Raw genomic sequence first — 24,015 nt, 5'->3', positions numbered from 1 at the left:
ATGAAAATAAAGCGGAGCCAGTCAAATGCTATAATGCCAAGATCTGTCAGTTGTAGTAGATAGAACACAGATCGTGGAAGAATTAATTCCATCTAGTGGAAATAGGGAAGGGAAAAGTTCGCAGTGAACGAAGCATTGTTTAAGTTGAAGTCAACATATCCATAGCTTTCAAGGCCCCTTGGCTTTCCAACTTATTAAAGCTCTGTGATTTTAGTGTCCTAATCTCCAAGAGAGGGCTAATGAGGCCCACCCTGCCCATTCCTCCCTGCTGCTGGGAGCGTCACATGAGATGATGTATAAAGTAGTTGGTAAACTAAAAAGTACCGTGCAACTATAATGTCAAATCCGAAACCTAGTGCCAAGGGACCTAACACTGACGGCAAAATTTCCGGCATCACTAGGCACGATGCATCCTTTAACTGAGAACTTTCCTGGGACTCTCGGACCACAACACATACCATCAGTAACAGAACGTCCTTCTTTATTCACTGAAATTCTGGTCTAGCGTCACTGTGTCCCTGGTGGCTTTGGGCAAGATCGTTCAATTCCTTCTTCCCTTTTACCCCCTCAGCAGAAGTGGGGGTAATTGTCGGTCTTGGCAAAACCTATTTGTTACCCAGCCACATAAAGATAAATAGCCCCCTATCCGCTGAGGTCAAATAACAAGATTCTCCATTGCTTTGACTCTCTATATCACCTGACGCAGACTCAGGGAACAGTGCAGGTGTGGAAAATAAATGTATGCTGATATATGCACGATAAGCTAAGGATAAGAGAGACACGGAAACGGGACTATCAAGGAGACGTGAGTGACATTTCTAAGTTCAGTTCAGCACTTAGCATGGACCAGATCCCATGGCAGGCAACGCTTGGGGACACCGAGATCACTAGGACATAGCATCTGCTCTCAAGGAGCCCACATGTTGATGAACACTCTGAAAGTGACCAAGAGAGGGGCGCCTGGGTGGCTCAGTCGGTTCAACGTCCAACTCTTGACTTCGGCTCAGGTCATGATCCTAAGGTCATGGGATTTGGTGCCTCGTTGAGCTCTGCGTGGAGTGTGGAGCCTGCCTGAGACTCTCCCTCTGTCTCCCTTGGCCCACCTCCCCCTCTCGTCCTCTCTCGATCTCTCTCTAAAATTAAAAAAAAAGTGACCAAGAAAATAGACTAGATTGAATGGGTTGTGACTGAAGATAACTCCCCCAGTCCTAGAACTGATGCTGAGTCTAGTTGCTCTGTTAAGACATCATACTGCTTTGTGTACGTCCTTTGTCCACACTAAATGAAAACCCATAAAATATTGCTTTAAAACCTGTTGGAGGGGCGCCTGGGTGGCGCAGTCGGTTAAGCGTCCGACTTCAGCCAGGTCACGATCTCGCGGTCCGTGAGTTCGAGCCCCGCGTCAGGCTCTGGGCTGACGGCTCAGAGCCTGGAGCCTGCTTCTGATTCTGTGTCTCCCTCTCTCTCTGCCCCTCCCCCGTTCACGCTCTGTCTCTCTCTGTCCCAAAAATAAATAAACGTTGGAAAGAAAAAAATTTTAAAACCTGTTGGAAATGCTTGCCTCCTACCCACCAGCTATTGGAAAGTCCTAATAAAAAAATGAAAGAAAAACAACATTCAACCTCTTCGATGAGTCACTGATGTACTAATTATACAGCGACTTTATTCTGCAACTTTCATAGTGAAAAAAAAAATACTTGAATACATTATATTATTTTATCCCAAATCAGCTAATGCCTTCTTTTTGACCTTGCTTGGATTTGGAATAATTGTCTTACCGGAATAGTTGTCTTACAGAACAGAGAGATACAGAGATTTGTGACTAATGACTTTCAGGTGGAATTTTAATTTTATTTATAATAAGAATACAAGATACTGTTGTCACATAGAGCTGATGTTAGTAGGTTCCATGTATTATCCCCAGGAGTTGTTTTTTTTACCTCTTTCTCTCTCTCTCTCACACACACACACACACACACACACACACACACACACACAGTGTAACAAGACCAAAAGGCTCCAATAGGCTGGAAATTGACTCCGTGCTGACTCAGACAGATGCAGCGGTGTAGGGCATGGGGAAGTTAGCTGTCAGCAGAAATCCACCTGTAGATTTCCTGTTCATTGCCTATTGTTTACCCATAACACCAGTCCCCACATCTTCACGGAACCCACCAGGGGCACCTGGGTGGCTCAGTTGGTTAAGTATCACACTCTCAATTTCGGCTCAAACCACGATCTCACGGTTTGGGCATTGGAGCCTCCAGTCGGGCTCTGCGCTGGCAGTGTGGGACCTGTGCAGAACCTGCTTGGGATTCTCTGTCTCCCTATTCTGTGTCCCTTCCCAGCTCGCATGCTCTCTCTCTCTCTGATAAATAAAATAAACAATAAAAAAAACCCAGAACCCACCATACAGCCACATGCTTCATGGCAAGTTGGCCACATCCCACTCTCGTTGCTGTATCCCAACTAGCATGAGCCAATCAGGGAAACCAAATCTCCTTGCCCATGATCAGCTAACCAATAGGCATGTGAGTAGGCTGCTCTGCCCTGGGGCTTCTAGACAAGAATATCCTATTCCAAAGAAAGAAAAAGCAGAAGACGGTACCTTTATGCCTCTGAATATGTTATGTCTGAAAGTGATGCCTGGAACCTCTAAAGCATCTTAACCTTCAGAGAATGCAGCCAATACATGCAGCCAAGACCATCATAGAGAAGTGGTCCAGGAGCACGTGCAAGCCTCTCTACCTTTGGGCTTCTCATTATGTGAGAGAAGATGTATCCTTTGGCCCCAAGCCATCTTGATTTGCACTCTCTGTCACTTGCAGCCCCAATCCTTCTAACCGGTATGCCTATCACATACCGCTAATGAGTTTGCTCTTCACTGACACTGAACCCTATCGGTAATGGCATGGGAGCAAGCAGCCCACTAGCCTCCCAGTGGAGCCTCCCAAGGCCTCCTATGAGGGGGTTATGTGAGTGGTTTGAAACGTATTATATCCCATTTGCGGTAGTGTTCACAAGGGTCTCTGCACAGAACACTCCTGGAACCGTGGACCCTCCTCCCCCCAAATGTCGTTATCACTACACGTAAAACCCAAAAGATCCTGTGGGCGGAACATGGATTCGAGCCCACATTTGTCTGACCCCAAAGTCACACTGCTTCTGAGTGCTTGTCAAGTCCAATATAAGAACGTGCAGTCAGGAGGCTGAACGTAGGTCTGCCTCTTGGGGGCTATGTGACCTTACGCATTGGCTCCATCCAGCTGAGCTTATTTTCTCCACTGCCAAATGCAGACAAGAATAATCTCTGCCCATTCCATCTTCTCTGGCAGAGGGGAGGGGGGTCCAATAAGAAAATGATTTGGGAAGCGTATCACAAGTCTCTGCCATCATTATCGTGTGCAAACACCTGCTCTCCCCAAGGCATTCAGCCTGATATCCCTTCGCTCCTCTGGGGTAAGCTCGGGGTAGCAAAGCCATAGTGTGACTGCTGTCACCCGTCCCCAGTCTGCCCCCAGAGGGGCACCCAACCAATGATGGTCCTCTTTTCCCAGGGTCTTGCTTTATGGCGTTAGCATCCCACTCAACCCTCTGCTCTGAGGAGCCTGTATACATCAGCTAAAGTTGGTCCCTGGGTTAAACCCTCTCAGGACTGGTGGATTATCCTTCCAGTATCTACTGGTCTTACTCGCTACCTTCTCCCCACATGCCTTCTCACATTTCTTTTTAGTAATAGAAACCTAACTTTTTAGTGTGGAACACTAACACCCAGAAATGAAAGCCTATAATTTTTAGACCCTTGTGCAGCTAGCCATTCGAGCAAGCTCTGGCCAATGAGCGTAAGTGAACATTATGCGGAAGTTCCAGAACGGTTGCTTGAAGTGAGCTGACTCATCTTGGAGCGTGCCCTTTCAGCCTTTCTGCCTTTTGAGTTTTTACAACTCACATTATGAATGTAATGGTTGAAGGCCTAGACGCCATATATAACCATGGAGTTGACTGAAAATGGAATTAATACCCTAGGATGGTGAGGAAGAAAAATGGAAACCCATATTCTTGATAACACCTTTGAGCCGTTATCACAGTCATGAAACCATCTATCCTCAAACTTCTTTCATATGAAAGAGAATAATCTAATCTAATCTACTAATCTAATCTAATAATCTACTGGACTGCTCTGATAATCTAATCTAATCCCCACTACTTTGGGGGTCTCTACTTCTCATAGATAACCCCAAGTCCTAGCTCATTCATAGCCCAACTCAACCTGCTTTCTTTGGCGAGTAAAGAAATAGAACTATGTAAAGGGGAGTATATACCAGTATTCACAGTGAAGCACTCAATCCACAGAATGTTGTTCTGAAATATTTTGAAGATGTTGCGAATAAAACTTTGCCTGGTTGTTTAGAGCATAAGCCTTATAATATTTAGCTATCTATAGAATCTAAATGGGAGAAGAGAATAATATATCCATCAACATCTATGGATATATATCATACTATTGCTTATTGGGTGCCTATCGTGTGAGAGTTATCTTGTATTAATTGTCTCCAATTATTACAAAAATACAGCAAGATAGATATCATTACCCCCATTTTGTAAGTGGTGAAACTGAGGCTCAGTGAGGTAGGGTAAATGGTCCAGTTTCGAATAGATAATAAAGGACGGATCCAAGATTTGAAGCAAGCGTGTTTTACCAAGGGCTGTGCTCTTTCCATGGCACCCCAGAAACTGAGTTAATTATAACCTCGGTTGGCCAGGTAGCAAAACATCCCAACAGGTGTTGAAAGACTATACAACAACCGGAAGTGCTGCAGACAATTAATCGGTAGGAACAACCGCGCACACTTGATGATTTTTTAAGCGCCAGATTTGAAGAGCGTGAAATGCATGAGTCATGGCTTTTAGCGAACAGATGGTTAGTGGTCTGTGTTATTTCAGTGACCAAGTTTGGAGCGGGCTAAGAAGAACAATAAAACTCGGTCTCATGATGCCTCATCTTCAGTGTCTCACTCCCCCTCGTAACTGCTGCTTCAGTTTCTCTCCTCCAGGATGGCCATTCGATGGAATGGCCTTTCATCGGACCGATCTTATGAAAGGCATTCCAGGTGATCTTTTGTTTCCACTAACATTCCATGGATTTTGTACGGTCTGTGTCCTAAAAAACCGTTTCATCAGAACTGTGGGGGAAAACACGTAAGGCCATGTCTCAGTATCGTGGGCTCTGAGTTTTGAAAATCATCACTTACAGAGTCTCGGGGTTAGGATGATATTGGAGATAATAATGAAAGCCAGCACTTATTCTGTATTCACTCTGGTCCAGATATTTTGCATGGCTATCATATTTAATCCCCAGTCAGCACCATAAACTAAAGGGCGATCGTATTCCCCGGTTGACAAATATCAAAGCAACGTGTACAGGGGTCAGTGACTGGCCTTAGAAGGGGAAAGTGTTAGATCAGGGATTTATGCCCAAACAGTGACCCTGAAAGAGGTCTTGAAATCTGAGTAGGTATCATTATTTAAGGCAAGCTCAAAGTTATACAAATAACCTTCAGATATCATTGGCTTAATATAATCAAGGTTTACTTCCTCTTATAGTTAATTGACGGCTAGCCGGGGTCTGGGCTCCATGTAACCATTCAGGTACCCAAGCTTCTTCCATTGAATGACTCCAGCATCTTCTGTCACCATGGAATCTTCCTCTGGATCTCCAAATGAAGGATAGGAGGTGGTGAATTATCCTATTTTCTCTATCACAGTAGATTTTGATGTTAGTGTGGGTATGGAATGGGGAGGGATAAGGAGATGCCAGGGAAAGGGTGAACCTTGAGCAGAAGCATAGTGGTCTGAAAAATACTCATCAAATTTGGGGAATCCCAAATAATTTAATATGGCGGAAGCCCAAGTTGGTGGTTTGAGTGTCGAGTTGAGGAGCCAGATAATTTAGGGACCTGGAATATACACTAAGGAGTTTGGACTTTATTATATAGCTAAAGGAAAGCTTTTAGAGGATTTTTAACTAATGGAAAACAGGATTATATTTGGAATTTAGAAAAGTCATTCCATGAGCATCATAGTTGGTGATTGGAGAGAACAAGACAAGAGGCCAAGGGTTCAGTCAGGGTAGGACTGAATCATAGATATAAGATGTCATAAGGATGCTTGCAATGACGTCAGAAAGAGAAGATGGGTGGTAGGATTAGGTAGGATTAGATTAGGATTAGGATTAGGATTAGATTAGGTAGGATTAGGATTAGGTAGGATTAGATTAGATTAGATTAGGTAAAAGTATAAAATTGTAGGGGTTGACAAGTGGTCACCTTCTCTTTATTATCCAATTCAGTTTTGCAGTGGAGGTAATTATTATCTCCATTTTATAGATGAAGAGACTGGCCTCAGGGTAGCTGAAGGACCTGCCAAGGTCACACAATTATCGGATGTCTGACGCAAAAGTCCATCCACGTCCAACTCTACGACTCATGTGTTTCCACTTTGTCATCTACAGCGAGCCATATGTATGTTTACGAGCGCTTTCTGCTACCCTCCCTCTTCCAGGAGAAAACATTCCAGATTCCTGCAATAGTGCCTTGATTCACCCACCCTAAGCATCTTCAATCTTCTGGTCACACTCTAAAAGAGATACATTTCAGATAACCCCGTCCCACTTGGGTAAAGAAGTCCCTCCCTGAAACCACTTCTCTAGTTATGAGGTAACATATTGAAGCAGAAGCTATTTCGCTGCTTTTCCAACTCATCAAAAATGCATAAAACCCAAATAGCTCACCAGGACTTTCTAAAGTATTTTTATTCTTTTGCTTACATTACTGCCCAAAGGTGCGAGTGGCCTCACTTCTAAAACTTGACGAACCATTAGTTGTTTCAAAATACTGCTAACTCTTGCTTGAGTTGGGTGGCCTCCACCAACCCATGTGTAGGTGGATACACGGTTGTATAAATGGGTTCTTTTGTACCTATGAAATCTAAGTTCTTTTTCATATATGGGGCTATGGTATACTGACTGGTAAGTGAAGGAAACGAGGAAGCGGTAACAGTCCCTGACGATGGTTTTGAAGGGGAAGAAAATAGATGACTTGGATCCCGGCTCATGAAATCCCTCACAGTAAAAACCTCTGCCTTGTCTTGTTTTTCCATTATCAATGAGTGGTATCTATCAATTCCCACCCGGTTGTCAGGCCACAAAACTGGGACTCATACTTAATTCATCTCTCTCGCTCATCCCTCACATTTAATTAATCATCAGATTGATTCGGCTTCCGAAAACACTGCAATCCGAACTGTCTCTTATTCCCCCAGTTCCCCACCCCCCCGCCTCCCCATCCAGCCCAGCCCATGACACAATCCCTTCTTCACTGGCTGTAGCAAGCTCCTAATTAGCCTCCTTGAGTTTTGTCTTGCCGCCACCTATTCTCCGCTCCCCAGCCAGACTGCAGATCTGGCCAACCTTCTAAAGTGGCGGTCTGTTCTCCTCGTATACCTGCTTGGAACTCTCCAGGGTCCCTGTTACCTCCAAATATGCTCAGGCACAGCCTGCGTTTATCTGCTCTCTGCTAGGGCTTACAGCTCCAGCCACCTCGTCCCCACCCCGCTTACGAGCTCTGCTCCAGCCGAACAGAACACGTTCCCATCGCCCAAAAGTAGCTTGTCTGCTGTCACCTGCAGACTTCTTCACTTGCCCTGCCTTCTGTCTGCAACACTTCTACTCGCCTCTGCTCTTTCTTGCTAACTCCTGTGTATCCTTTGGATCCCGGTTTAGCTGCCTTGCATAAATCCTCCCCTGACCTCCAAGACTGAGTTTGAATTCTAGCACCTTCTGCTTCCTCTATTTACTCCGCCGATCGCCATCTCTCTGGTACCTAACGGTGTTTTCTGATACAGTGTCGCCCCGCCAGAAATATCTGGGGGGTGGCTTCAATGACCGAAAAACACAAACAAAGCCTTCTTTAGAAAAGAGGAGACGCAGCCAAGAAAGACCTTGTCTGTCCTTAGGATCCATGTGCTGTGTTTAATGGAAAAGATCTCCAAGGTAAAATATGGCTCCGGGTGAAGTTAAAAACAAAACTGAAAAATCCAGAGGTGGACAATTGAGGTAAAAGAAGCCAGTTTAGGCTCAGCTTCACTGGCAAAGTTCCTTCAGTCCTGTCCCACGAACCAGGGACAGGGCTTCAATCAGTATTTCATTCATTCATTCATGCATGCATCACTCCCTCACCCATCCAGTGTCAGAGTGATGCTGAGACCAACTGTGCTAGGAGCATTGAATTCTAAAGGGATTTCTAAAGAACGTATACATTTCAAGCATATAATTTATAAAGAAAATGCAAAAGAGGCATGACAGAGATATGTGGACAAAAGTCTACCTAACTCAACCTGGGGGAGTCAGAGACGCCTGCTATGGACACACAAGGGCTGCCTCCTGTCCTAATCCTAGCTGCCATTTTTTGCCTTAATCTTACCCTATTTCCAGGATGGCCGTCCCGAAGAAGGTTCCAGGAGGAATTCCTTAGACAATGGAATACAGACTTAACGATAAATGTGGCCACATGGACCAAGACAGGCCATGTGAATCCCTATTGTTTCTAGGATGAAAGCTGTCAACGAAAGGAACTCATATTACGATTCTAAAACAGGGGCTTAACCAACCACTTGTATGTCATCCTAATTTGGCTATCTGTTCGAAGTCTCCAAGTTTCTCATCTGTCAAAGGGAAATAGTCACAAACAATAAATACTAGTTGGAAGAACTCTTTGAGATCATCTTGTCTGATATCTGCCCACCTAAAGGATGTCAGTGGGCTTTTCTCAGAAGCGGAGTCCTTACATCATGATCATTTTGGTGGCAACATCTTGAAGTCCAACAGATTTCCTTATTTCAGACCTTTTCATAGCCTTTAACATACTGAGGTATGCCGTGCATCTCTTCGAGGTAGGAATGAATGAGTCACGTCGTCTTCCAAACATACTTGGCCACAGAGCCCTCTTATCATGAAGTAGCTCATGGGGCCGGTGTTGGGTGGGACATGTTGTATCTGGTTGAATCCACTCTTCCAGATAAGAGAAATGGGGATCAGAGCAAAGAAGGGACTTGCCCAAGTGATTGGATAAGTCAGAACTAGACGTCCAGTATTCTGGCTCTCCTATCAGGCATAGTTTCCAGTAATGATGAAGAAGTTTCCTTATCAAAGCTTCTGGTTGTTGGGAGACGCCAATGAGATATAAGTAAGGGTGGGACTAGCAACGTCCCCAACGGGAGATGTCTGCGAATCTCTCTGCTATCGGAAAGTTCCCAGTAAAGGATGTTTCTAAACCTAATGCTGACAGAAACAGAAACTAATGCTTGTTTGTTTAAATGTTTGTTTATTTATTAGTGTGTGTGTGTGTGTGTGTGTGAGAGAGAGAGAGAGAGAGAGACGACAGGGCACATGAGCAGGAGAAGGGCAGAGAGAGAAAGGGAGAGAAAGAATCCCAAGCAGGTCCAACACTGTCAGTACAGAGCCTGACATGGGGCTCGATGTTGCAAACCATGAGATCGTGACCTGAACTGAAATCCCAAGTGGGACCACAACCAACTGAGCCGCCCGGGCGCTTCACACAGAAACTAATTCAATCAGCATTTGTGACACGGCCTCGTGGAGATATGCCTTATCAGGTAGGTGGGTGAGGGCCAGTCTCCGCCAAGCACTCCTAGACACGTGCCAGGAAATGGATCAGCTTTCAGTTTTTGGTGGGATAAAAGCCAAAAGAAAACTCCCTCGGGTTCCGGTTCTTTGTGGGTCATTTTTGGCCAAACCTTCCACTTGACTTTCTCAATGGAAATGACGAGGAATGCAAAGCACTTGCAAAAACAGAACGTGCACAAATGCTAAACCATATCCTGCGATCTGCCAGTGAACGTGGGTTTAGAAGGGAGATAAAGCCCCTTTCAGCCCAAGAAACTCACTCTGAACCAAAACAGCTGACAAACGGGGAGAAGAGAGCAGTCCCATGAATCAAAAAGCGGCATTTTGAAATCTAATCGGATATTCTCTCAATTTACTCACCACCCCTGCGGTGCTATCCAACTTTATTAGGGTTTTATTCTGTATTCTCTTTTAAAGTGACACTTACATTAATTTACAATACTAACACAAAAATCTATTAAACGGGAAAGAACTTTTACCGCTTTGTTATTTTTTCTTGGTTACGGTCCCCAGGTTTTCAACCCACTAATAAGGAATCTTTGGTTTCAGTTCATGTTGGAGGGAAGAATCGTGAACTCTCCTCAAGGCTGTCTCCTGCTGGGTTGTTAAACGCAGTGGGGACACCGACTTGGAAGGTGTGTGCTCTAATTGGCTGGAAGGGCCAGGAAGTTAAAGCTCCTCATTCTCTCTCAGTCCCCTTTTATCCTGAGTGTCTTGAAAGATTATAACCATCCACTTGTTTGGCTCTGACTTCAAAAGGACAGTGAGAACTGAGCTATGAGGAAGTAGAAATGCTGGGTCATCCCCACCTTCCAACGGTGATGGCCTCACAGTCCATGTTCCCAGAACTGGGATTGCAGCCCCTCACGCCTCTGACCCGAGAACACCTCCAACCCCGGAGCCATCCGGCCATCCAGATGTTAGGCACGGTCTACATGGGAAGGAGGGCAGCGTATGGCTCATCAGATGTGAGGAAACTGAGGCCAAGACCGCAAGTGGGATTTACTTGGAGCCAGGGAGACAGGAAGTGGCTGCGTCAGGACCGAAATCCAAATCTTTTAGCTCTCAACCCACTGTTGGTTCTCCTTCCCACTGTGTAAAACCCTAGAGTTCTTCCAAGAACAGAAATCAGCCCAGGCTAGGCCTCTTAGCCAGGGTGAGTACCAAATGTATCTATTGACCCATGCCTACAGTGATCAGAAACCCATCCTGCGTCTTTCATAATTATTTTTTAAACGTTTCTCATTAACACAGACAATGAATTACATATGGCCTCCATGTTTACTTCTCTGTGTGAGTTCCATGGCAGCTGCCTTGTTTATCAGTTCAATATGTTTAAGACAGATGCTAGTTCGATGGATAAAAACAGCCAGTCTTTTTCTTCCATCTTCTACCCCAGCTCTTCCTAAAAGCAAGCCATTCCACACCAAGCCAAAGTCGCCCAGACACCAAATTGCCAGATACCAAAAAGGCGAAGTTAAAACACTCAAAAGTTTCTTTCATATAACCTGTGTGCTCCCCGTAAGCCAATGAAAACACCCTGTGTCAAAAATACCAAATGATAGATTGATGCATTTATCCCATTAAGATCTAGTAGGCATCTGCGATATGTCTCATCGTATTCTGGGCACAGGAGATACAAAGATGAACAGCCCAGACACTGACCTTGAATGGCTCCTTCCCTGATGAACAAAACCAGTCTCCGAGCATATAGTAACAGCCACATGATAAATGGCATTAGACGAATGGCAGGCAGAGAAGGTCCACTCCTACCTGAGAAATCAGAAAATGCTTCCCAAGGGAGCTGACCGTTCACCTAAGTATAGTGGACGACAGAACAGGAAAGAACCCCATGAGGAAACCCAGTTTGGCTCTCCGCCCTCAGAACCATTGGAAAACATGATCCCATTTTGCGGACGAGAAACGTGAAACTCAAGACCAGGCAAATTGGACAAGGTCACCTTGCCCGTGATACAATTTCTTCACACGTTCCCAGATTCTCCTGCCTCTCTTCAGTGAGGAGAGGCAGCACCGTCCCAAAGGTGCCAATGAGGTTAAAACACAAAACAAAACAGAACAGAACAAAACAAAACAAAACAAAAACCAAAACAAACAGAAACAAAAACACTTTAGAAACCCTCCAGTACCCAAGGCTTATGGAGATCGTAAGTAACTCTTGCTCAGTAAACGAATCCACCTTCCCTCTCAGCTACATTTCCAGCAGCCAGAAACTGTTGCAATCTAATGCATTTATGTGTACCTCAAATGACATCCTTATCACTTATCAACATATCAAAAGTTTCACTGAGTTGCATTCCGGGTGGGTCGTAAATATCCCAGTGTAGGCTTAGTGAATCCGTGCAATAAACTTGAGTGAACTTAATTAACTTCCACAGTATATTTAAAAGAAAACTCCTCACACATTTTGATGTCGGGGAATGAAACATTATTTGAAAAGTGGGTTTATTACATTCCATGGTGCACACTGATATTTAATATTTAAAGACTCTTAAATTTGATGTACTGTGCTGATAGCTGAAGGGTTTAGTCCCGCAGTGTGGGAGGGTGAGATGGTGAATTTCTCTAGCCATCTCAGAGAGGAGGTTTTTATTTTATTGGCTGAGCCCCCATGCACTGATCTATTAAAATCTATGCTCAGAGAAGTGTCAAGGATGTTAATGTATACTTTATCAAATTAATTTTAATGTAGGCTTGCTGAATAGCTAATTCTCAAGCTCTGTCCTAAATTGTTGCAAAACAACTCCACTCCAAATTAGCCAGGGTGCTGCATTGATTCCAGCAGATAACATGTCAGCAAAGTATCATTTGATACAAATTAAAAATGAGGGGTTTTGGGTTTTTTTCTCCTTAGAGAATGTCATAAAGAAAAAGAAACATTCGGTCCCAAGCCACTTCCTGTTCCAAACATAAAGGGCTCTGGCTGAAACCAAATTACTTTGTTCAGATCCACATTTTGATAATTACCTCAGCCAGAAGTAGGGGGTTTCCATTTCAAAAATTAGACTTGACGTTTGACTCAAATACAGTCTTCTCTTTTAAGCCCAAATTTCCATGCACTTAAATGACAGTAGCCAAACACTGATCGCAGATGATTCTTCCTTAAAAGGTAGAGATAGACAATTTTATCAAAACGGGAGGAAGCAACCATCCAATAGGAAAATGCAGGGTTTGCCTGTACTGTATCACTTTAGCCAACATACTCAAACCCACTGCAAAAAGAAAAAAAAAAATGGGGAATGCTCTGCTTCCATTTGTAACTGTGTAACAAAGCCTAAATCGCAAGGAATTTTTTTGAGGTTCTGTTGCTTGTTAACTTACCATTTGCTTTCAGCAATGACCCGGAGAATATGAACTATAGTTTCCTCATTTGTAAAGTAAGCGGGTTGAACTGACAATGTATAGAGTTCCTAGTTATGGCTTTAATAAAGGAAAAAAATACAGGGCTCTAAGTTTCAAGTATTGTTTCTTGCAAAAAACTACTTGATGAGCATCTACGATGTGTCAGGAACTGTGCTAGCCTTGGAGAGAAGTTGTGAAAAAGGCAGCTAAAGTTGATTTTCTCAGAGATCCTGTAGACCAGGCTTTATTTCCTTAGCATTTGCTACTGTTAGGAAAGTGGTACCATTTATATGCACTAAAATGGCTCATTTGATACTCTTTAATTTCTATCTGAGAAGCACCAATCAAGGCAAGGCTAACCTTCCCTTTAGTCCATTTCCAACCCTTCAAATTCCAACATGACATACATCTTAATGAATGTTTCCCATCTCCATTACCAGGTGAAAAAGCAGCTCTGACTTCCCTCGATGGAAGAGGGTGGTCTCTAAGTGGAGGATGAAAGGACACCTGCCAGATGGGGCGAGAAAAATACTGAGTCCAAAACTGAGCTTCTAGGGGCACCCGGGTGGCTCAGTTGATTAAGCATCCGACTTTGGCTCAGGTCCTGATCTCACGGTTGGTGAGTTCCAGCCCTGTGTCAGGCTCTGTGCTGACAGCTCAGAGCCAGGAGCCTGCTTCGGATTCTGTGTCTCTCTCTCTGCCCTGCCCCCCCCCCCCATCATGCTCATGCTCTCTCTCTCTCTCTCTCTCTCAAAAATAAATAAAAACATTAAAAAAAAATAAAAACAAAACTGAGCTTCTGAATCTCTCCTATCCCCAAGTTCATTCTATGTTTCCAGATCTGAAGCATTTTTAATTTTTTTTATCTGAACCAATTTTTAGGTTCATGTTATATTCTTACAAGTCTTAAGGGCCAGATACATTTCCTTAATGACACTGATCCTCAGGGATTCTATCCTGGGGCCATAACTGCCAGATCCTGTGATCCTGTGTGAAGATACATATTTACATTTAAATGCAACTCGAGACTCTGAAAAAAAAAAAAAAAAAAAAAAAAAAAAAAAAAGAATGAAAGAACCTAAATATTTACCAGAAAGTGAATTAGCAGAAGGGAATTTTGCTTTTGTTTCAGACCAACAATCCTATGAAGAACAACTTAAAAAGTGTACCAGTTTGATCAATTACAAAAACAACAGTCATTTGGAGGACACCTGAGAACCACCAATACTTGAAAGGCTAACTTCAGAGAAGAAAGTCCAGAAGTTCGAGCCTAATGTTTGGTGCTGCTTTCCTCCTAGAGACGTTTGATGATTCTATATTTTATATTGTTTTATTTTATTTTATTTTGAGAGAGTGCAAGTGGGGGAGGGCACAGGGAGAGAAAGAGAGAATCTTAAGCAGACTCTATGTTCAGCATGAAGCCTAAAGCGGGGCTTGATCCCACAACCCTGCGATCATGACCTGAGCCAAAATCAAGAGTCGGGTGCTCAACTGACTGAGCCACCCAGATGTCCCGACATTTGACGATTTTAAGCGGGTATCTGAGCGGCTCAGAGGCTGATCATGAAGTGCTTGTCTGGAGGCCAAGAAGCTGAACAGAGTAATCTTATTAGGTTGGAATAACTAACATTGGAGGTCAGGGCCTGCCAAGAAGGAGCTTTCTCTTGGGACTTTTGAAAAGACACTATCCCAAGAGTAAGAACAAGCAAAAACTAAAGACCCTCAAGGCAATGAAATTACTCTCTATAAAATTATAATGGTGGATACATACCATAATACCTTTGTCCAAACCTACAAAATGTACAACAAGAGTGAACCCTAATGTAGACTGTGATCTCTGGGGAGTGATTATGTGTCACTATAGGGTCATCAGTTGCAGCAAACATAGCACTCTGGTGGGAGTACTGATAAGGGGGGAAAGCTATGCACATAAGCCAGAAGTGGGAGGGGTATGGCAAATGCCTGCGCCTTCCCCTCAATTTTGCCGCGAACCTAAAACTGCTCTAAAAATAATGTCTATAAAAAAAAAAAAAAAACAAACAAGAAGCTCTTCAAAAGGCTAAACGCAGCTTTAGTTGCTCAATCTCTGATTTGATTTTAAAAATCTGTTCTTAATCTGTCAGAAGCAAACGTAGATCCTCTCCAGAGGATCAATATGTTGAAGACATATGATGCCAAGATGAATCATTTCAGCAGAGGGCCAGAAGCCATAAAAAGGAGTCGAATGGAAGTTCTAAAATGGAAAAATGCAATCCCTGAAGTTAGCACACAGTACGTGGGAAAACAGAAGATTAGACAGAACACAAGAGAGGATTAATATGCTGGAAGATATGGCCAAAGAAAATATCTTGTGTAAGGCACAAAAAGACAAAACAAAACAACGGATAGAAAAGAGAGTAAGATACAGTGAGAAATCCCGAGAAAGTCTCGCCAAGTATGTATGCCTGGAGTGCTGAAAGAGAAAGAGACAGAACAGACAGAAATAATGTTTGAATAATGACCAAACACTTTCCCAAACCGATGGATGGATGAAGCCCGAGATTCTAGAAGCACTACAAACTCCATCAGTATGAACACGAAGAAAACCACATAGAGACAAGAAATCCCAAGGGAAGTAGAAAAACACAAAAGCAACCAGAAAGGGGAAATGCATAGTATCTTCAGAGGGGCGGCGATAAGAATTATAGCTGACCTCTGAACAGAAGTGATTGCGACCAGTAGAAAATGGAATGGCTTCAAAGACTGAAAGAGAATAACTATCCGCCTGAAAGTCTGTATCCAACGAGAAAGATGAAGGCAAATGGAGGACTGCAGACAAACAAAATATAAGGAATTCATCAACAGTAGACCTTCACTACAGGAAATACTGAAGAATATGTTTCAGCTAAAAAAAAAAAAAAAAGAAGTATATCAACTAAATCAGATGCGGAGAGATGAGTCAAGTCTACATAAATATTGACTGTATAAAACAGTAACAGTTAGGGGCATCTGAGTGGCTCAGTTGGTTGAGTGTCTGGCTTTGGCTCAGGACATGATCTCACGGTTCGTGAGTTCAAGCCCCACATCAGGTTCTGTGCTGACAGCTCGGAGCCTGGAGCCTGCTTCGGATTCTGTGTCTCCCTCTCTCTCTGTTCCTCCCCCACTCACATTCTCTCTCTCTCTCTCTCTCTCTCTCTCTCTCTCTCTCTCTCTCTCCCCCTCAAAAATAAAAAAAATATTTAAAAAATTAAAAAAATAACTAACAATAATGATAATGATTCTTGTTTACGCTTAATATTTGTAAAATGAGAATGCACAACGAAATGGCATGAAAGAATGAAACGAGTAAAGGGAATGAAGTATTCTAAGGTCCTTGCACTTTGAGGAAATGCAGAAGTACAAATTTGTATTAGTCTTTAAATAAGGCAAAAAACACTTATTATAATCCCTAGAGTAACCCCTAACGATATAGGAGACTAATGTGTAACTAGCAGGGAAAGTGAAATAATAGAAGCAAATAGCTAGAAGAATTGTGTTTCCCTTAGCTTGGAAAGGCCACTGGCTCTAGAGTTTTGCTAATTAAATTCTTCCTGGCTTCAAGAATACAGATGATTTGAAAGGAACCATTTTGGATGTCTGGGGCTGGCTTTGCCATCCTACTGACTTCATATCAGTTTGCAGCAGCATGGTGAGGGAGCACTGGAGTTAGAGACACAAAGCCTGAGTTTGGATTTCAGACGAGACACTGAGCTCCTGAGTTATTCTGGACAATCTTGAAACCACACCTGCTGCACCTGTAAATTGGGCACGAGGAACACCTGGCCATGTTTCCCCAAGGTGTGCTGGGAGGCTCAAAGGAGAAAAGAGATTTAAGACTTTTTCTCAGATGCTATACAAGTGCTTCTAGTTCAAGGAATAAATACTTGCTTCTAATAGGCAATACTCAAATACATTATGGAAAATTAAAGTCAATGGGATGCTGTTTGTATTAGCCAGAAGAGGCTAAGCTAGGCTGCAGTGAGTGATAGACCCTGGAATATCTGTGGTTTCACACCGCGAGGAAACACTGTTGCTTTGTTCAACCATAGGACATACAGGGTGGGGAGCTCCCTTGGTGGTTCTCCTCCAGCAGGGACTCAGAAATTTCCATTCGAGAGTGCCCCCATCTTCAAAACAAGCAATGTCATGGTCAGCAAGAAAAGGAAGAGAGAGAAAGGAAAATTGCACAGGAGATTTTAGAACCAAGAATGGAATTTGAATACAGTCACTTCAATCCCACATCCGGTTGGCAAGAACCAAATCACACGATCCTGAATTAACTTCACAGGTTGGGGAATGTCTTCCTTTATGTCCAAGAAGCAAAGGGACTAGTCAGCTTCAAGCCTGTCTCTCCCAACCCATTGGTGCCCAGGTTGTGCCCACTGCAGCGTGCTAGGAATTAGAGAAGATGCTGACTTTCCCATTATGCTTTTGTTTTCATAAAAGATAAAATACTTTTTGAGCTCCTCCTGTGGGTTTTATCAAAATACAATTAAACAACATATTACTCCTTCCCCCCCCTCCCGAAATTCAGATGAGTAGTTCAGCCTCTGAAAGAAGAATTTGTTTGGACAAAGCAGAAACTACAAATGGCAAGAAACAGATGCGACAGAAATAAAACCATCCCTCTTCAAGACGTTTTACAACAAGACAGTCCCGGTGCAGATCAGTTACTTAGAGAGAGAAAAACTCTCCAGCGACACGTACAGTCGTAACTGATAGATAGCTGCGCTCTTGTGTGTCCCAATAGGCCCCCAAATATTTTTTTACAATGGAGACCTGGGCCAGAAGACTCAGGACTTGGCATAGTGTTACAAAAAGAATATCCAGAGGTCTAGCAGTAACTAGTTTTGGAGCTCCTGCAAACTCATTGAGCCTACCCTGATTACCAGAAGACTGGGTTGATCAGAATGTCCCAAAGTGGGATGTAAAAGGTATTCTGCTAAAAAAAAAAAAAAAAAAAATGTTTCTATGGTCAGTTACGTTGAGTTCCGGTTTTGTTGTTTCTTCTACAGAGACTTTAATGTTCCATTGTGAATCGTGACAGGCCAAAATGTAAAAGGGTGTGTGTGTGTGTGTGTGTGTGTGTGTGTGCGCGCGTGCGCGTGCACTGGGAGTGGGACAGGGTCGGGGTTTAGTATGTAGCGTTCCAACCCTACTTGGCCAGGTACTACTCTACGATATAGGAGATGTTGGCATGGTCAGGCTCTGATGCCCTTTACACATCTAACAGCGGGTGATCCGTAAGCATGATTTGCCCCCGAGTGGCCAGAATACTCCATCAGATATGCCGGAACCTCCAATTCACGTGTGTGCAGAGTCAGCCGGGTGGGAAGGTGTGAAGGCTGTTGTCACCCAAGTCGTTCCACGAAAATTTGGAATTAGAGGTCTCAGAGGCCCCGTGCTAGCTTAATTTCCATGAATTTATGAATTTAGGCCTCTCAGTGATAGAAAGACACCGTGTGTTTTCAAGTCTGCGCTCGCAAACCTTACCCTGCAGGCTCAGAAATCAAACAGATCTTTGGAAAATACAGAGTAAAATTTAGAAGTGGAAAAAAAAAAAAAGCACATGTTTTTCTTTAAAAGACGTTCCCGGGTAAGCCTGGCTATTGCTCCTATGATAGAAAGATCTGTCTTCAATCCATCCCAGGCTCTTGCAATCAGTGTAATCTTTCTGAAATATGGATCGAATAAAATCATTTCATCTTCTTGAAGAAAAATAGATAAGCATCATTCGTATGATGTTCTGCAAAAATACAAACCCACTGCATGGATTCCAAGACCTTCATAATTTAATCCTTGCCATTCCAGCTCTTCTGGTCACTAGAGTCTACCTGTCCCCGAGCCCACACGCCCACACGCCCGACCGCTAGGGATACCCTGTGCCATCACTGCACCCACACTTCCAGGAACACTTCAACCCCTAGGGACTTTATGCCACCTCTGTGCCCAGCTCCCAATTGTTCTGTTCAGCACGAGGTGTGTTATGCTTTCCCTAGGTTTACACCCCAGCAATCACCACAGCCCTTAGATACTGTGTGATACACCCATATCTACACACTCATCATCAACCACACCGCGAGGTAGCAACACCGAGCCAGGTTGCTCCCCTTTCCCTAAAGACAGCAAACACATTCACCCCACTGCGATTTGGATCACTCAGTTTTGCTCCCTGGAATCTTCCTTCAGGTGTCTCTGCTTGGAAAAACTTCTATTCCCCGGTCAAGATTCAACCCCCGTGCTTCAGAGGAGGCTTTCTTCATTCTCCACTGCATGAAGTGTATCCGATTTACTCCTGCTCCTTTCTCCCCATACACTTTTTACGCGATGCTTCCGATAACCCATACCTTGTTATACGCAGTGGAAGCTTATTGTCACTTTTTTTTATCATAATGGCCTTACCCACTGACCAAGCAGTTACAGTGCATGCTTTCTGTGTATTACCTTGGTTAATATTCATATGAGTCCTAAGGAAGTTGATACTATTTTCTAACTTCGTCTTGCAGCCGAGGAAACGAACGACCACGGAGGCGGAGTAACTTGATCAGGATCACACAGGTAGCATGGATTGGAACTCAGATTTAAATGAGGGTCTGTAAGGCTGCATAATCCCTGCCTGAAATAAATGATCCCAAGCTTCGTCATTGAACTAGTTGACTTGGGCCGACCAGGTAACCTCACTGAGCGCCAGTCTCCTTGTCTGAAAATCTAGATAACCCCTGCCTTGTTCCTCACTGGGGTATTGTGATCATAAAATGAAATAATGAATCTGAGAGAGCTTTGCAAATGCGAGAGCACTATGCAAATGCAAGCTAATTAATTAATGAACTCATTAACATGTTCTCCTGCTGGGCTGCAGTTAGGGCCAAATTATAAATAATCCTCATCTTACTGGGAATGTAACCAAGAAATTTAGGGTGGCGGCAGGAGGGAGGAAGGCTGTGGTCCCAGCGTCTACATCTCTGGACACACCACGGAACGCAGTTTAATGCAGAATCGTTCCCATTGCCAAGTGCAGGGTATTTTTTTTTTCTCCCTAACCAAAAAGTAAAAGGATGGGGATTGGGATGAGAAATGCAGAAAAGATTTCAGAGGGAGAAATCCCTCTACTACACTATTAATGCAGATGGCAAGGGAGGTCATCGTTATGCCCTTAAGTCCACGGATCCCATGGAACAGGGAGGCCCTATAGTGTATGTGTAGGTCCTGATTACTTACTTAGATTTAGCAAACATTTTTACCATGTGTCAGGGACTGCTCTAAGTGCTGTGCAACCCGTAGTTCGTTTAATCCTCATAAGGGCCAGGAGAGAAGTTGCTGCCTCATGCCCATTTTACAGAGGGAGAGACTGAGACGCACAGAGAGCTTAAGTAAACAGCCCAGGCTCATCATGCAACCGGGAGATGGAAAAGCCAGGGCTCGCGTATCTCCACCCATCTGGTTTCAGAAGCCACATTCTTGACCCCGTGCTGCATTAGCTGTCTTCATGCGGCCACGCTGGTCTTCCACAGTGTGTCTTCTGCCTTCCACAGACATCCAAGAGGGTCTTTTACTTGGGGGAGCTCGTGGAGGGGCAGTAGCACTAACTATACGCCAGTTACTGAGCCAAAAACCCCATGCACAACCCCATTGAATTTTCAAGCACATATTTGGAAGATGGAAATAGATCCGCAAGTCTCTTGGTTTCCGCTGCCTACAGGGAGGCTGCATTCTGCTGTCCCTTCCTAGGAGCCGCGGGGAGCCGCCCCCCTCCCCCCCCACGGAGGCAGGTGTCCTGTGGCTGGGGGGGTGGGGATCTGGATTAGAACACCTGCGGCTGCTAACGCATCCCCGTCACCTTCTCCAAACAGCTTTAAAGGAATACAAGTAACATTCTGATCTCAATCTTTCTGGCTGAGGTGCCTCTCTCTCAGTTGGTTCTGAACCCAGGCAAGAAAAACAGGATTCTTGCTTATTCACCAGGTCAAACCCCAACAGATGAGAAAACTAAAGGTCAGAGGGGCCCCTTGGCCAAGGTCGCAGAGCGAGGATGGGGTGGAGCTGATCTATGATGACTTAGTGGTCCCTACTATTTCTAGAATAGGATAGCTTTATAAATCTGGACCATCAGGAATGGGCAAAGGGCAAACTCTGTGGCTTATTATAATACTAGATATTTTTACAATAAACATCAGCTGTGTTGATTTGATTTAATTCACATTTTAGGGAGAAAAAAAGAACTCGCTTTCCACACACCAAGGTCTGTAAGGGTAAGAGATTCCTCCAAAATCCTACATAAAGAAGTAACAAAAATCTGGATTTGAATATAGATTTGGCCAATTCTAAAGTCAATACTTATTCTACTATGTATAGCATATGATTTCCCATGCCTTATATACTGAATAAACAATGTTGCAACTAAAATAACAGAAAATGACAGGAAAAAAATGTCATCCATAATCTCATAATCCCATTACCCATCATAAATCAACACGCTTATTTGTCCACATTTCCCCTTCAAACTTTTGTGTCGGCATTGTGGAATTGATGTCCTTATAGCCATCTAACCACAGAGGTTCCTGAAAATTCTATCTCATATTCGGGACCAAAATTTCAATAACTGCATAAAATCGTCATTCTTTTTTTTCACGTTTATTAATTTTTGAGAGACACAGACAGAAAGACAGAGACAAAGACAGAGACAGAGACAGAGTGCGAGCAGGGCATAAGCAGAGAGAGAAAGACCCACAGAATCCGAAGCAGACTCCAGGCTCCAAGCCGTCAGCACAGAGCCAGACGTGGGGCTCAAAGTCACAAACAGTGAGATCATGACCTGAGCTGAAGTCGGACGCTCAACCGACTGAGCCACTCAGTCGCCCCTAAAATTATCACCCCAATATAACGTACTGAAACATGTGCTTTGTGTGATACAGGAAGTATGCCTCTAATCTTGGCCCCCTATAAATAACATGATGACGAATACCTTCCAATAAATGGCTCTGACTCCTTTGTGATCATTTCCTGAGCATCCATCACAGTGGTGGGTTTTCCGGGTTAAATTGCTTCCAGTTGGGCCAAGTAGCAATGGAACTGACTCGGGCGTTCAGCGTCTCCCATAAGCCTCTCCACGCTCCCCGCCACAGATACACAGGGAGCCGGGGAAGCACATCAGCCCATGATTAGACCAGTCAAACATGCTTAAATAAAAAAGGAGTTTAGAATATTTAACAGGATCAAAGCTGGAAGATTACAGAGCTTTGATAAATATTAAAGATACATTCCCCCACTCCACTCCTGGCTGTGCATCAAGCGTGGAAGAGACTCCGACAGACGTGGAATTCAAAAGGCAAGGGCCTTTATCTCTGTAGCAACATCACCCGACAGGTAGGGAAGAAACATATATTGTCTTTACTCGAGCGGGGGAGGTGAGGACGAAAAGAAGCTACTTAGCAAAACTGGGAATCAGCGAACCTAAGGGCTGCCCAGAAGGTGGGGTTGTGAGATGTTACTGGGAGAGGAGAATTTTGATAACCTAGCCCACCCCTCCTCTTGAAACATTGAGGGCTGCACGCTGCTCACCAAGCATCCCAGGCAGAGCCCAGACCCTCTGGCGCCTGGCCAGTGTTCCTTGTAATGAGATGTCGCCTCTGCTCAAAATGTAACGGAGCCCAGACTGCCGCTGCCAACGGTCTTGAGGTGTGCCAACCGCTATTTACTTATAGGTTAGGCCAGGGGTTACATCAGACGGACAAAAGTTCACCCCAGTCCGAGCATCCTGGACCGCCCCAAGAAACGCTTTCAGGAGCTGGGCTTCCTCCTTTCCCCGGGGACAGTCGGCCTGCTTGGGCTCCTATTTTTTCTGATGGGGCTCCTCTGCAGCCTGATCGGCCAATGTCCAGGCTGGAACAGTCATTAAACATTTTGAGTATGGCCCCTGGCATTTGCTAGGGTTTTCCTATGGAGGCCTGGATAGACACATTGTTATAAAGAGAGGAAAGGTAAGTTTGCAGACTCAAGGAAGCATCCAGCCTCTGAGATGTTTTGCAAGGACGTTTCTGTCTCAACTGTGTTGAACGCGGTATTTCCAAACTTATTAGACAAAACAGGAGCAGTGTGGCTCCATCCTGCACCTTTTTTGTGTGTGTGTGTGGTTTTTTTTTTGTGGTTTTTTGGGGGTTTTTTGTTTTGTTTTGTTTTTTGTTTTTTGTTTTAAGGAATGCCCGGCACCGTGCTGTAAAACTAGTGGTCTGGGAAACACCGCCTCGGTGAGGAAGTGGATTTCTGCTACCCAGTGGCATCCCATCGAAGACGCTGATGAGCACCCCCTTTGGGAAGAAAAAGTTCTGGAAAGTGGTAAAGAGATGGACTTTATTGAAACCTGGTTCCACCACTTGCCCTTGAGGAAATAACTTGAATTGTCAGACGCTCCTCTTCTTCATCTCTAAGACGAGTTTAGCATCACCCCCTCTGCAGGATTGCTCGGAGGATCCCGGAGATGAGAGACGTAACGTATGGATCATGGTGCCCCGCAGAGAGTAGTCGGGAAGAGGAGTCAGCTGCCGTCTTCCGGTCCTGAGCCCCAGAGGGGTGCCCTTGAGGCTTCCTGCTCTCACCGAGATCACAGTCTGGTTGACAGACCGACAGACGGACAGGGCTAGAGCACAGCAGCCGCCGTAGAAGACAGGACTGGAGGAAATGCTACGGTTTGACAATGTTTCGTAAAATTGGTCTCAAGAGTTGAGGCCTGGCAGAGAGACCCTTCTCCGCCTTCTAGGTTTTTTTTTAAAGTGTATTTATGTTGAGAGAGAGACAGAGAGAGACAGCAGGGGCAGAGAGAGAGAGAGAATCCCAAGGAGGCTCTTCACAGTCAACAGAGAGCCCAATGCAGGGCTCGAACTCACGAACTGCGAGATCATGACCTGAGCCGAAACCCAAGAGTCTGACGCCCAGCCGAC

This window comes from Acinonyx jubatus, chromosome D4 (genome assembly GCF_027475565.1).
Source record: "Acinonyx jubatus isolate Ajub_Pintada_27869175 chromosome D4, VMU_Ajub_asm_v1.0, whole genome shotgun sequence".
In the NCBI taxonomy this organism is placed as follows: Eukaryota; Metazoa; Chordata; class Mammalia; order Carnivora; family Felidae; genus Acinonyx; species Acinonyx jubatus.
This window is presented reverse-complemented; position numbering follows the sequence as displayed.